This window comes from Coptis chinensis, chromosome 7 (assembly GCF_015680905.1).
Source record: "Coptis chinensis isolate HL-2020 chromosome 7, ASM1568090v1, whole genome shotgun sequence".
NCBI classification, from domain to species: Eukaryota; Viridiplantae; Streptophyta; class Magnoliopsida; order Ranunculales; family Ranunculaceae; genus Coptis; species Coptis chinensis.
The window spans coordinates 12,171,886-12,188,024 of record NC_141462.1 but is presented as its reverse complement, the minus strand read 5'-3'; the positions used below and the strand labels follow the sequence as shown (position 1 = coordinate 12,188,024).

General features: G+C 37.5%; 1 long non-coding RNA gene across 1 annotated transcript; it reads right to left on the bottom strand.

The window, feature by feature from the left end:
- Positions 1-1,312: 1,312 nt before the first annotated feature.
- Positions 1,313-2,638, bottom strand: LOC147486039 (uncharacterized). The gene is made up of 2 exons (XR_015203027.1): positions 2,502-2,638; positions 1,313-1,948 (listed from the first exon to the last, which is right to left on the bottom strand). It is a non-coding gene; the product is annotated as an uncharacterized LOC147486039 (long non-coding RNA).
- Positions 2,639-16,139: the final 13,501 nt, after the last annotated feature.

Genomic DNA, 16,139 nt, shown 5'->3' with positions numbered 1-16,139 from the left:
ACTGAACAGATTCAAGGTTTCCAAATAAGAAATCAGGAAACATAATCCACAAGTACGAGATTTAAATTTTTGATTCAAAGCTTCTACAACGATCACTATGTTTAGAAACGGAAGAGATAGACAACCATGGTTGTAGGTGTTTAACAGGATTAGCTTGACAACCTTCTACCAGTCCAAGTGGGTTACCATGGATTCTATTGCCATAAACAATATTTCAGATGTCAAGAAGTCCTACTAGATTCAATGCTAGAAAAACACATGCCCATATGAATTTGTTCAGTACTAAAATGTTTATAAGAAGGCAAGCCATCTTAAGCTAATGAACAAAGTATATCCTACTCTACAACCTTACATCTTCAGTAGATTAAAGAAAGTAAAAGTGCTCAAATTTGAATAAATGATCTGTCTGTAAAACAGCGGTTGGGTTTGTCATTTCGTTTACATTTCAATAAAATTGCAAAACGTTACTTATAAACAAAACTAATATGATCCCGTGAATTTGTGAATGGAATTTAGGTGAGAAAATGATGAAAATAAAAGAAAATAGACTTTGATTTCGGAGATAGAAAATCCGTTTAAGCGAATCATATCTCCTTCTCGATTTTTGATCTATAATAACGACTCTTCATCTCTGAACAAGCGTTATTAGCGTGTGGAATCAATTAAGAACCCCATCTCTGGGTGAACTTATTCGATTCCTAATCGTTATAAATATCGAAACACCCTCCCTAACGAAGATAATCTTCACTCAGGCAGAGTTTCTGCTCTGAGATCACAAAACTAAAGTGTTATTCTAATTAACAGAAAATAAAACTGAATTAAAAATATTTTAATTAAAAACTGGAAATTAAAATTTTCATTACACTAGAAAAGCAATACATCTAACTCTGCTCCTACTAATGGAATAATAGAGATAATCCTCACTCAGGCAGAGTTTCAACTATGAGATCACAAAACTAAAAGTGTTATTCTAATTAACAAGAAATAAAACTAAATTAAAAACATTTTAATTAAAAACTGGAAATTAAATTCTTCATTATACTAGAAAAACAATAAATCTAACTCTACTCCTACTGATAGAATGCTAACCATTCCATGAAAAAAAAACTAAAACTAGACCCTTCTATTTATAGTTGAATGGACGACCGTGATCGAATCTCATAAATCTGATCCAACGATTGAGATTTGACCACTATTCAACTTTTTGACTTTAAGAACTAGTAATCACTATTTGACACTATTCAACACTATTTAAAACTATTTAGAACAATTCATATTTTGACTTTACAAAAAGTTAAATAATAAAAAAATCTAAAATATCTACGTCGCCTTCGATGAATAGTGACGTGTTTGGTTTTATTTCTGATTTCAAACCATACATCTATTTTGTAGAAACAATATGCCTTTGCGAAGAGTTTTCTGCGCTGATCATTTTGACAGGTCATATGCTACATTAAGAGTTAGGAGACGGAAAATGTCGCCATTTAAACTTTCTCCTAATTCTCGGATTGTTTTAGATAAGTTTGACCAAGTCTTGACCCGAAAATGACTCCTTTGGATGGCTAAGGGCTTAAGTTTGTTTTTTTGACTTGTTTCATGGCTCTTTCCATAGTGGGGTCATTCCTGTGGTGGGACCCGTAGCTTTTACCAGTTAGACCCGAAAGTTGATGTTTTGCAAAATCTGGCATTGGATAGAGCATGTTGCATTGATCTTCTGGGCAGGTCACTTGTAAACTTTGGAGTTCAGAATAAGAAGATATGAGCTCTAGAATTTGGTTGAATTTTTTGCACTATTGACCTGTTCTGGTCCGTTGAGTCCATGAGCTTTATTTTGGCATCTGTGAGCTTTGAACGGCTGAGATGGAAGATTTCAAGACCAAGCTTTATTCGACTATATTATGTGCTAAAACACAGATTTTGCGTGTATTTTATCGTTGACTGTCAAAACCTGTGAAAACATAAAAATACAATTAATTTACATATATTAAACACATAATTGACCCAAATGTAATGTCTCTACGTACGGGGTTTAAAACATAATTTTGGGTACTTATTAATGAACCTTCCAACAAAACTACTGTACTAATAGTAACATGACGACAAGTAAACTTCAGTCCTTAATTTTGCTACCAATTGAAAATGTCTAATAAGCATAAAAATACCTATATAACAAAATAGGTAAACCAGCTTGAGGTACATGGAGGATCCAAAAAAAGTGCATCATGATCTTTTGGTCAACAAAGATAACTTTTAAATGACTTTAATCTATTGAAGGGGCCTTTTATGTTAGGCATTTTACACTTTTTGTTTTTAGAATGACTATACTGGTATAAGCATAAAAATACATATCTTACACAAAATGCCATGCATGTGATGCAAGACTTAGCTAACACTGTCCAAAGTAATTATATGCTGGCATAAACAGAACTAAAGTATGTGAGTACAAGAAAAAAAGTCAGAGATTGTTGCATTAATGTGCTATAGAGACAGAAAGAGGATACCTTTGATCATTATGAGAGATGCTCCAACGTCTAGATTCCAGTCCTCTCAATTCCAACACAAACCGTCTCTTCATTTATGCACAAGCTTGAATAGAATGGAAACGGAAAACTGAAATTGAAACTGAAACTGAAAATTTAATTTAATATACTAGGTTAGTAGCAACTAGTTAGTGTTATATAGCCACTGATAGCACATGCATGTCTCAAGTCAAAGCTATCAGAGTTGCAATATGTAACATTGGTAGTCAACATGTGATATTCTTATTTTACTGAAAACACTCCACGTTAGCTATATTGACCGCAATGCAAGGTGACCAGATGAGTATTGGTTAAATTACAAAAAAAGATGAGTATTGGTTAAAAGACCCATTATTGGATAAAACAAATACAAAATTTAACCAAGTTTTAAAGGTTATGGTGGACTAGTGGTTATAAAGTTCTCATTTACAAACTCAATATTCAGAATTAAGAACCCGTTGTAAATGGACACTAAGTATGTTCCAACTTGCACTTGATGAAAGAACAAAACAAATTTACAAGTGTCTAAGTGCAAGAACAAACAATACCAAGTGTTTCGACGTTTCGTAACTCACTTAAATATGAGAAAAACACTCATGGAGTCCTCCACTATATAATGTACTATCATTATATTAACAAGTATAGCACAAATTTTATATATGTACCTTAGTGTATAAGGGGTCTTCTTTGGTCTTGGACTATTGGCGAATGGAACCACTATAACAAAATAAGAATTTAAATGGAGTTAAGGATCGTAAACTTTTAGATGCCAAGTACAAAGAAGCTGGAAAAATGTTTGGATTGAATCATATTTAGTGGTAGAGGTTTCTGCATTTGGCCATTTGAGTCAGGCAAGATTCCATGGCAACTCAAGATTAGATAGAGCAAGTGCATAGCTGAAATGCAACAATTCATGATAACCTCAACTTAGAGGGAGGCTAACTTTTCTGCAGATTAGGTGGCGAAGAGAGCAACAACTATGTCTTCTGAGTCCCCCTTTATGTATCATGGTAAGCCTCCATGGTTATATAAATGGGAGGCTTACACTAGCACTTATTTTAGATTTGATTGAATGGAAGTGGTACCTGATGCAGTGATATATTGGAGGCCTACGGGTTACAATCTCACTTCATTAGTGTATGCTGACATCTTTTTCCCTTTCTTTATTTTACACTTAAACTCTTGTAATCTCCTACCCCTTTTCCCATACTTAATACAATTCTGAACTCTCACTATATAATATATATATATATATATTATATATATATATATATAAATATATATATATATATTGTTTATATGGATTTATATGGATGCCCACCATTGATATGTGTTATCCTGATAATCCTCTATCTTACTGTTTATCGTGTTAATCCTTTATCTTAGAAAGGAAGTTACCTAGTTGTATATAAAGGTAACCTCCTCCCATTCAGATTTACCTCAATGAATAAGAATTCTCTCTATCTCATTCTCTCAATGATTCAATACATGTTAAGTTAGTGTGGTGTTCTCTCCAAAAACGGTTTAATTCTAACACGTTATCAGCAAAATAGTGTTGGGGATTATACCAATACCAATCGGTTCCCCCACTACACAGATAACTTGTATGAACACACTTCAACTCCAGATGAATCTCAAATGTCACAAACTACCTATACTAACATGCCCAACTCGCTAAACAACTATTAACAACAGATAATAATGTAAAGCAGTAAAAGCAAACCACAACACAAAGATTTACCGTGGTTCGGCCAATGATGCCTACTTCCACAAGAGCCAGTTCTTAATAAAGTGGGAAGGAAGATTACAATCTCTCCTTTCAGTCTCTCACCTCACTAGATCACTCTTATCTCTTTACAGGGTTGTATCTGCGTAAGGTTCTCTCTTTGTTTTAGTCTGGATTCCAATCCTTCTGACTTGTTAGGTTCTTAGTCTTAGGTTTTCCAAAACCTTGATTTTGGTTTTTATCTCCAAAACCAAATTCAAGGAATCTTGTAGCAAAGGCCCACGAAATTAGACCTGGCGCTGAAGGCAATGTAATGAGATGGAAATGCTGGTCGCCCCTATGAGCGGGTCGCCTATTCTATCGAACCCCGAGCGCCGAAGTCGCCGCCTATCCGAGCTGGCACGCACGCCTCGATTTCATTTCCAACGTGCGTTTCTCTCCGCTTTCTCCGTTTTTCTCTCCTCATGTGAGGGATAACTCCAACAATCTCCCCTCCGAGCGGTGAGGGGATACCTCCATGCAATTGCCAAATCAGCGGGAGGAGTGTCGCCATTCGGGCAATAGCACAACAAACATCAAACTTACCTTTCTTTCGGTAAGACTTTGGTCATCATATCCGACCCGTTCTTGTCGGTATGGATCTTCTCGATACACAAATGCTTGTCTTCGAGTACTTCTCTAATCCAATGATAACGCACGTGTATGTGCTTGGATCTAGAATGAAAACTCGGATTCTTGCTCAAGTGAATGGCGCCTCGACCGTCACATAGAACTACAAACCGTTTTACGCTTTTAGCCCTAGTTCGTCGAAGAACCTCTTCATCCATAGCAACTCTTTGCAACACTTTCGGTGGCTGCAATATACTTCTCGGCCAGAAGTGGAGAGGGCAACACACTTTTTGCAACTTAGATTGCCAAGAAACCGCTCCCCGCAAAAGTAACCCGGATAACCGGAGGTGGACTTCATCGAGTCAACATCACCGCCGTATGCGCATCGGTGTAGCGCTTCAAAGTAAGGGCTTACTTTCACCAAAGCACAAACATGATTTGGAAGTGCCTTTGAGATATCTCAATATCCACTTAACACCTTCCCAATGTTCTTTACCCGTTTTGACAATCGCCTTACAACCCTAACGGGCGAAAGCAATATCCGTCTAGTACACACCATGACATACATCAAACCGCCCATCTGCGGATGCATAAGGAATCTTTTCCATCGACTCTGCTCATGCTCACCCTTAGGACACATCTCTTTGGTCATGCGGGCTCGCCACCAAGCGGACAACCGACCGGCCCGGCTGATCCATGTTGAATCTCTTCAACACCTTCAATGTAGCTTTCTTGAAAGCCACAACTTCCCACTCTTTCGTCACGGTGATCCGCATCCCAAGTATCTGCTTTGCTTGACCCAAATCCTTCATCTCAAAGGACTTACTCAAGTCTTTCTTCAGCTTGATATCTTGTTGATGTTTGGGCCAACTATCAACATATCATCCACATACAATAATAGCACAATGAAATCCCCATCCGAAATCTCCGAACAAACACACAATGATCGAAAAGCGGACTTCTTGTATCCTTGCTTCGCCATAAAGGAATCAAACTTTATGTACCACTTGTCTCCGGTGCTTGCTTCAACCCATACAAGCTCTTTATCGGCTTTGCATACTAGGTGCTCCTTGCCTTTGACCTCAAACCCTCGGGTGGTCCATGTAGACATCTTCTTCAAGGTCTCCATGAAGAAAAGTCGCCTTAACATCTAACCTGCTCAACCTCTAGGTTCATACTTGCGGTCATACCCAATACCACCCGGATAGAAGTCATCTTCACTACAGGAGAGAAAATCTCATCAAAGTCAATCCCTTTCCTTTGACCGAATCCCTTCACAACAAGGCGAGCTTTGTACCTTGGGTGAGGATTGTTCTCCTCATGCTTGACTTTGTATATCCACTTATTCTTGAGAACTTTTCTCCCTGTGGGTTTCTCAACTAACTCATGAGTGTGATTCTTATGCAAAGAATCCATCTCGTCATGCATGGCCTTCAACCACTTTTCTTTGTCTGTACCTTCAAGTGCCTCTTGATAGTACATAGGTTCTCCACCATCCGATAGTAGCACGTACGTATGTGGTGGATACCTGGTTGAAGCTATTCTCCCTCTGTCAGACCTCCTTGCCCCATCTGCTGGTGCCTCAGGAGGTTGCACTTCTGCTTGCTCTGGTGGTGGTTCATGCATCTCATCTGCATCTTCTATACCAATAGGTTCTATCCCATCATGAGCAATAGGATTCTCATCATGAGCTTCAAACTCATGGTTCTTTGCATTCTCAATGCCTTCTGCACATTCCACAGTAGGAACTTCGGTTCAATCAACAAGATCATTGGTGAAAGCCTTTAGCTTCTCCCTCCTCAAAGTCTCTGCTATGGTTTGGTCTTCTAAGAACACAACATCTCGACTTCGAATACCTTCTTGTTAATCGGATCATAGAGTTTGTAACCAAACTTTTCATCTCCATAACCCAGAAAAATGCACTGCTTGGCTTTGTCATCAAGCTTGGATCTCTCATCCTTCGGAATATGCACAAATGCCCTGCACCCAAATACCCTCAAGTATCCATAATCAACATCTCTGCCTGACCATACTCTCTCTGGATAATCACTATTCAGAGGCTTTGCCGGCGCGACAAGGTTGATCACATGCACGGTATGCGCATTGCTTCTACCCAAGAGCTTCTAGGTAGCTTAGAGTGAGATAGCATGCATCTCATCCTCTACAATGGTACGGTTCATTCTCTCTCTTATTCCATTCTGTTTGCGGTGTCTTGGGAACGGTGCGCTCATGACGAATCCCATGACTCGGCAATACTCTTCAAATGGCCCAATGTACTCACCCCCATTATCCGCGAATACACACTTCAACAACTTCCCAGTCTCTCTTTCCACCATGTTGTGGAATTTCTCAAACACGCCAAGTACTTTCATCCTTGGTCTTCGACTATAGGCCCATATCTTTCTTGATCATCAATGAATGTCATGAAGTACGAAGCTCCCCGGTGGGACTTCACTCTCATAGGACCACATAAGTCCGTGGCAAGCTAGCTTCGGGGCCGATTGTCCTTTCGTGAGGCGACGGAATCTTTGGAAAGACACCCTGTTGCTTTCCTACCAAAAACGATGAGTACATGTATTTAAATGTGTACCTTTAATGTCCGGCATGGCCTTTTGCTTAGCAAGAACTTCCATCCCTTTTATGCCCATGTGACACAGTCTCTTGTGCCACAGTTCAGATGAAGCTTCTTTTTCTGCCGCATTCGCTTCTGCTTTACACAAACTAGCCTGTGTTTTGTAAAGAGAGCAAGTTTTTTCCTCCTCGCGCTCTGATGGAACCTCTGCTCAGTTTCCATACCCCGTTACCAAACGAGTTTACAAAGCCGTCGTCATCTAATTTCCCAACCGAAATTAGGCTTAACCGTATGTCAGGGACATGTCTTACATCCTTGAGTGTCAAGGTGTAGCCGACATTGGTTTCTATATGAACATCTCCAATGCCTATAATCTTGACGCCATCGTTACCCATCCTCACTTCACCATATTCACCACGGTAGGTAGTGAAGAATCCCCGATGCGGTGTGGCGTGATAGGATGCTCCTGTATCTATCACCCACTCTCGTATCGACATGAGGTACTAAGGCGGCCACCACCAACTGATCGACCTGATTCCCACTAGGTCATCGACTAGTGCGGTAGTATCTCTGCTGTGTTTCCGTTCCTCGCACCATGTCTTCATGTACACGCTTATTCTTCTTCTCATCCTCTTCGATGTTCTGCACTCATATCCGAAGTGGCATTTTGTGGCACAATAGTAACATTGCCTCTCCGCCTTAGGAGTTCTAGCTTCACCCCTAGATTTATACGTCATCACCTCTAGAACGAGATGGTTTTCTGTTTTGACCTCTCCCCGTTTCTCTGTGAAAGGATCTCACGAGTGAGAAGAGCAGCTTCTTGCACTCCTTCTAGTCTCCTCGTTCAACAAAGGCGTGGTAGCCATCTCCATGGTAACAATTCCATCCTTGGGCCGCTCCATGTAGAAACCGCTAATGTCTCCCAACTTTTAGGGTAGAGAGCCTAATAGAAACAAAGCCCAACCGTCTCCCAAATTGATCTTCATCAAATGCATCGATTGATGATATTACGTACTTCATTAAGATGCTTTCCGGACATTGAAGAACCTTCTTGGTACTTTCGTGGTTCAAACTTCTTAACGACTAGCACTTTGTTTCCACCCGACTTCCTCTCGTAAAGGTCTTCGAGTTTCTTCCATAGACCGGAAGGCTGTAGTCTCTTACAGGCCACATGGTGAAAGACAACCGTCGTCAATCCATCGTCGAATGTATCCAATCGGCTTTTCTACGTCAAGCTTTTTCCACTTTCGGCCTCATCGGGCTTTTTCGGTTTTACTCCCTCATTCTCAATGGGAAGTGCCAAGTCCTTCGATATAGCAAGTCTTCCATCTTGGCTTTCCGGATGATGTAGTTCTTCCTATTCGGACTCATCATACAAAGTGTTCACGGAATGGTCTATCTCTACAAGTTATTTAACCTCAAATCTTCTCTCAGGAATTTCGTCAAACACCTTCTGGACCAAGATTCGGATAACACCCTAGGCTATTCTAACCAAGGCTCTGATACCACTTGTTGGGGATTATACCAATACCAATCGGTTCCCCCACTACACAGATAACTTGTATGAACACACTTCAACTCCAGATGAATCTCAAATGTCACAAACTACCTATACTAACATGCCCAACTCGCTAAACAACTATTAACAACAGATAATAATGTAAAGCAGTAAAAGCAAACCACAACACAAAGATTTACCGTGGTTCGGCCAATGATGCCTACTTCCACAAGAGCAAGTTCTTAATAAAGTAGGAAGGAAGATTACAATCTCTCCTTTCAGTCTCTCACCTCACTAGATCACTCTTATCTCTTTACAGGGTTGTATCTCTGTAAAGGTTCTCTCTCTTTGTTTTAGTCTGGATTCCAATCCTTCTGACTTGTTAGGTTCTTAGTCTTAGGTTTTCCAAAACCTTGATTTTGGTTTTTATCTCCAAAACCAAATTCGCGGGTACTGTAGCAAAGGCCCACGAAATTGGACTGGCCTTGGCCCTCTTTGAGCGGAAAGGCCAATCTTGGAGATCGAAGCTGGTCGCCTCTATGAGCTGGGTTGCCCTATTCTCTTTGGAACCACCGAGCGCGAAGTCGCGGCCCATCCGACATTTCTAATTTGACATTTCTAACGCCGTGCCCGCCCGTTTTCTCCAAATCGCTTTCTCCTCATGTGAGGGATAACTCCAACAAATAGTTTCTAGCTTTGGATTAAAGGTATGTGTTTAACTTGTTATTATGAATCGTAATCGATACTATTGAATTTAAATTCGTATTTTAGTATTAAAAACGAATTTAACTTTACTACAAAAAAACAAGTTTTAAGTCACAAGTATGTTATTAAGAAATATTAGCATCACTGTTACTATTACTATTATTAAGAGATATTAGAATTTAAGTTTACTGTTAACGTCTTTGTTTGACTTGTTACTGTAAGTTGTCTTTAATTAGTTCATCCACCTTGGTCTCATTCATAGATATGCGCTAATTGTGTTTGTGATAATAGGCATATATGGTGCTGAAATTCTTGGAACAAATACTAAAAAGCAGAATATTATCCAACCTTGAAAAAGGAGAGGTTCCTAGTTGTGTACAATTACTGGTGTCACAGTGTATATACCAAATAATCAAGGGATATTATTCTTTATTCTAAAACCTGATGATGATAAAGTTGTGTGATGTTTGTTACATATGAAAAATAACACATGTATTTATTGTTGAAGTGTGTGATGCAATGTGTTCTGCTAATTCACCGTGGTACCATTGTAAATTTGTAATGCTTAGCTATCCGAGTGGCTCCAAAGGGCCAGTTTTCCTTTGAAATTGTCCTCTTAAATTAGCGAGGTTGGGAATTTATATTGCTTTATTTCCCTGTTCCCTATCTTATGTGGTCGTGTACTTTATACGCATTTTGGGGTTGGGACTTGGGGCTGTGGATCGTTTGCTTTATTTTGCTATTGTTAATTGAGCTGCATGACACTTATATACTATATAATATATAGTAGCAAAATAGTAATCTTTTAATCAAGAACTACAATTTCAGACCAACTGGGTCAATGACAATTCTAGAAACAAATGTCAGCTTTCGAGCTAGTGGTAATCGTGGTAAAGGACATGGTTGAGGTTATCATCCTTATGGAGATGGCAATATTAATAGAAAAAAAAAAATCTCTATTTTTTTTAGGAACTGACGTTTCAAGATCTAATTTTTAGGAACCAGAAATTCTAAGGTCGAATTTTTAGGACCCTGAAGTTCTAAGATCTATTTCTTTTAAGAACCTGAAGTTCCAAAGATTCAATTTTTAGGAACTTGAAGTTCCAAGATCGTCTGGTTGACTATATCGACTTGGTCATGTCCAACCCATAAAGACTGGTCCGGTTTTGGCCCATTACAGTGGTCATTTATATAGGCCCAATTCATTTTTATAGCTATTTTGTTTTCAAGAACTTGAAGTTCTAACATAAATATTGCCGAGCTTCTATAGAAGAGGTTGAAAAGTATAAAGCCTCCAGAAAAATGGAAACAAATGTAATAGATAATTTGAAGAGTGACCACTTTAATGATGGTACTCATTTGGATTGTTCCGATTTCCTTGAGGCTCAGTATGAGGATCCAAATAGCAATGGGAAAGTTTGATGAGCAAACTTTCATCCTTGGAATGATTTATTTAGTTAATTATATTTTTATTACCAATTCATGGAACGTTTACCGTTAATATTGTGTTTTGATTCATGGACAGTCTAGGCCAGGATTGTCGTTAATATTTTGAATTTCCTTATTATGAATCCCAAGTTTTATTTTTCTTAATATACTTGTGCTAATATCAATCTTTACAAATTTATTTTGCTTTATGTTAAAATGTATAGATATATAAATGGAGAAAAGTATTATATATGGATATATGTCCGGTAGACTATACCCATAAATGAGGAAGACATTGTGTATCATATCTAACGTTGGGAGCAAAAAGCTCACTTAGACAGTTTGTATTATATAATTGTCAATTTTGATGAGACAGTATTCCCGTCGTTAGGGGGAGATAATAAAGTTTTTGAAGAACGCCTTATCCTAGCAGGACAACCCGTTTCAGAAGAACGACGAGAATTGAAGTGGAATACTCCCACTCTGTCTCATCTAGATCCCAGAACTCCTCAGTGTGAATATGAGGTTAGGAGAATATTATATCTACAAGAAATTGCAAATAAATTGCCTGATGCATTCAATGATGCAGAAAAAGTGACTAGGTCACATGTTCCAGCTATAAATACACCCGCTAAGATTAATGTCCCGTTGGACAAAATTTGAATATAGCTGCAAATGAATATGTTGCATGCCAGAAGCGTGGCAGACCTATAGGCTCCAAAGACTCGGCTCCCTGGAAGAGGAGGTCCACTGAAAAATTATGCCCCAATAATACTCTAGAAGAAGTTGTGCACAACACTCGAGAAGAGGTTATGCATGAAACACCCACTTCCTCTAAAACCCCAGAAGAGGTTATGAACGAATTAACTATGGAAACCCCTGAAGAGGAACTGGTACCAGAAAATGATGAGATCTCAATATTCCATGCATATTCGGGAGAAGTGTGGGCCAGAAAGGATATGACTATCGATGACGTATTTACATATACGGTAGTTATTGAAATATCCAAGGGCAATGACGATACTGAACCACGTAGTATAAAAGAATGTCAACAAAGATCTGATTGGCCAAAATGGGAAGTTGCTATCAAAGCAGAATTAGAGTCTCTCAATAAACGTGATGTATTTGGACCTATAGTACAAACCCCAAAAGGTGTTAACCTTGTAGGTTACAAATGGGTGTTTGTTCGAAAACGAAACGAGAAAAATGAAATTTCTCGATATAAGGCACGTCTTGTGGCACAAGGTTTTCTGCAGAAACCTGGGATTGATTATGAAGAAACATACATACTCTCCTATTATGGACGCTACAACTTTCAGATATCTAATAAGTTTAGCAGTTTTCGAAAGCTTAGATATGAGACTCATGGATGTAGTGACTGCCTACTTGTGTGGGGACATAGACAAAGATATTTACATAAAAATCCCTGAAGGATTTGGTTTACCTGAAGCAAAATCAAGGAGTACGTTCTCAATTAAACTAAACGTTCATTGTATGGTTTGAAACAATCCGGAAGATTGTGGTACAATCGTCTTAGTGAATATTTGTCTAAGGAAGGGTATGCAAACAATAAAATTTGCCCATGTGTCTTTATAAAGAAATCCTTAAATGGATTTGCAATACTAGCCGTTTATGTGGATGACATAAATTTGATTGGAACTCCGGAAGAGCTCGAGATAACTGCTCAATACCTAAAGAAGGAATTTGAGATTAAAGACCTTGGGGAAACAAGACTTTGTCTCGGCTTGCAGATCGAGAGAAGTTCTAGTGGTGTATTAGTCTACCAGACTAATTACACCAAGAATGTTTTGAAACATTTTCATATGGACAAGGCACACCCATTAAGTACCCCAATGGTCGTTCGGTCACTGAATACAGAGAAAGACCCATATCGCCCCAAAGAAGAAAATGAAGAAGTATTGGGTCCTGAAGTACCATACTTGAGTGCAATTGGTGCATTTATATATCTAGCACAATACGTGCACAAGATCATACATTGCATTTTCTATTAGTTTCTTATCAAGATATAATTGTGCACATACACTTAGACATTGGAATGATGTCAAACACATATTGAGATATTTTTATGGAATAACTTGTATAAAACTATTTTATTCTTATGGTTCCACTAATGACTATGATCTAGTTGGCTATGCAGTCTTTGGTTATCCATCTGACCCTTAGAAGGGTCACTCCCAAACAGGTATGTATTTATTAGTGGTAATGCTGTCATTTGTTGGCATTGCACAAAACAAATTTTAGTGGCAACTTTCTCTAACCACTTTGAAATTTTAGCTCTTCATGACTAAGGTTATTAATTGGGCATATTCGTAGTTCTTGTCAATTACCTTCTATAACAGGTGTTCCCAACATTATTTATGAGGATAATGCAGCTTGTATATCCCAGATTCAAGAAGGATTTATAAAAAGAGACAGGACAAAACACATTGCGCCAAAATTCTTTTACACTCATCAGCTTCAGAAGAAGAAGTATATTAAGGTCAAGCAAGTTCGTTCCTGTGACAACCTTGCTGATCTCTTCATTAAATCACTACCAAAGCATACATTTCAAAAGCTTGTATATGGGATCGGCATGCGCAGAGTTCACCACCAAGCCATATAAAGACTTGTCTTTATCAGGGGGAGTACTAGAACAGGAGGAGCATCCTGAAGAATGTGTCCCAGGACATATGCACTGTACTCTTTTTTCTTATCTAGGTTTTATCCCACTGGGTTTTCCTAGTAAAGGTTTTAATGAGGCAGTATTAAGCAAGTCACAATGATTCTGAGTAATATTGTACTCTTTTTCCTTCGCTTTGGTTTTTTCCCACTTGGTTTTCCTTAGCAAGGTTTTAATGAGGCAACTGCCATTGGATCATTATAGAGCATCCAGAAGAATGCTGCAAAAGATGCATCCACCATAATTTCCACAAGAATGGTGGACATCTAAGGGAGAGTGTTATGAAATCCATGGGCTTATATGGATGCCCACCATTGATATGTGTTATCCTGATAATCCTCTATCTTGGTATTTATCCTGATAATCCTCTATCTTACTGTTTATCCTGATAATCCTCTATCTTACTGTTTATCCTATTAATCCTTTATCTTAGAAAGGAGGTTACCTAGTTGTATATAAAGGTAACCTCCTCCCATTCAGATTTACCTCAATGAATAAGAATTCTCTCTATCTCATTCTCTCAATGATTCAATACATGTTAAGTTAGTGTGGTGTTCTCTCCAAAAACAGTTTAATTCTAACATATATATATATATATATATATATATATATATATATATATATATATATATATATATATATATATATATATATATATAAGAAAATATGAGAGATCAGGTAAAACACCTAATTAATGCGGAAGAAGATCAGTCAGCAGCAAGAACACTTGATTAAACTGAACTTTTATTTATACTAGCCATTTGGCCCGGCCTATGGCCGGACTTGCTACGTAGATAGTTAATGACTTAAAAACCTAAAGTCCACTTGAATAAATAATATATGTATATTGATAGCTAATGATTCATTGCTTATAATATATTTATACTTTGTTTAATGGGTTTATGTTTTTCTAATTTTTTTTAAAGTATTATTGTCCTAAATAACAATTCTTATCATCCTCACCTAGGTTATTATTGTCCTAAATAACAATTCACTATCAAAATATAATGCAACAATCAAGGAATAGAACACACAAAACATACCATATAGCTGCATTCATTTCTTGAGTCTATGTGCATGGGTATCGTGGTGAACAAATATTAGAAATTCAAACATAAGCAGCACTTGGCACTTTGAGAGGGTTTGAATCTGAGTATCCTGACAATTTCCATTGAAAAGCTTTCAAAATATCTCCAAAACAAAGACAGGAAAAGCAGAGAAAGCTTTAAAGCCCACCACTATTGTATATAGGGGTGTGCATGGGTACCTAATTACCCGAATCGGAACCAGAACCGGAACCATTTATAGCAGGTCTGGGTCTTAAAATGTTAGACCCATTTAAAATGGGTCTTCAAGAACCGACCCGATAAAGAACCGAAACCGTTAGAACCGAATAGTAAAAAACCGATGGGTACTGGAACCGAAACCGGAACCGATTAGTTTGATTTTGATATATAGAATTTAGTATTATATAACACTAAATAAAAACAAACCCAAACATTATTATTATATATAGTATTATATATAGTCTATATTTGTTAGGTGTAAAATTATACTAAATATATATAACATTTAGTATAATAGTGAATATGTGTTATTAAATGTATTTTTTATAATATTACATTAAATATGTGTATTATAAATATTAATAATAATGTTTACGTGTCTATGTCTATACGTATAGTCGTATACTATGAATTAACTTATACACTGTCTATATTAACTAATGCATGAACGTATACGTGCTTGATATATTACATGTATATATATATTAGATAACGAATACGTGCAATGCTAACTAACAATTGTGATACATGTGGTATTTATTCTATATATGACGCATTACGTATAGTATAATATACATATGTTCGATTTAAAATATACACATACATATAATGTATGAGAATGTATTTAAAATTTTTAGATAACTTTCAAATATTATTATTGAATTTAGGACCATTACTTCTTATAAGAGGACAAAAATATCGATGACAAGTGTTATAGTCGCCGTAAACTAACTTGTATATCGGTTATATAACTAAAAATAATAATTTTAGCAATAAAAATTTATAACCCGATAAGGAACGGAACCGACTTAATTAATGGGTATGGGTCCGGGTTTTCAAAATATAAAAAAAAACCCAGAAAGAACCGAACCCGATAGGAACTGCTAAAAATAGACCCAGAACTGAAACCGGTAAGAACCGACCTAGAACCGACCCATGAACACCCCTAGTTGTATATTAGCCTTTTAGTTTAGTTTTATTCTTTTTCTGATCATCAGCATTTGTCATACAAACTCATGGGTGTATGATGCATACAATACTTCCTTATCTCTGCATTTCTTGACTTCTCTCTCTCTCTTATCTATAGAGATCTAACATACCCAAAAGGAGAAAATC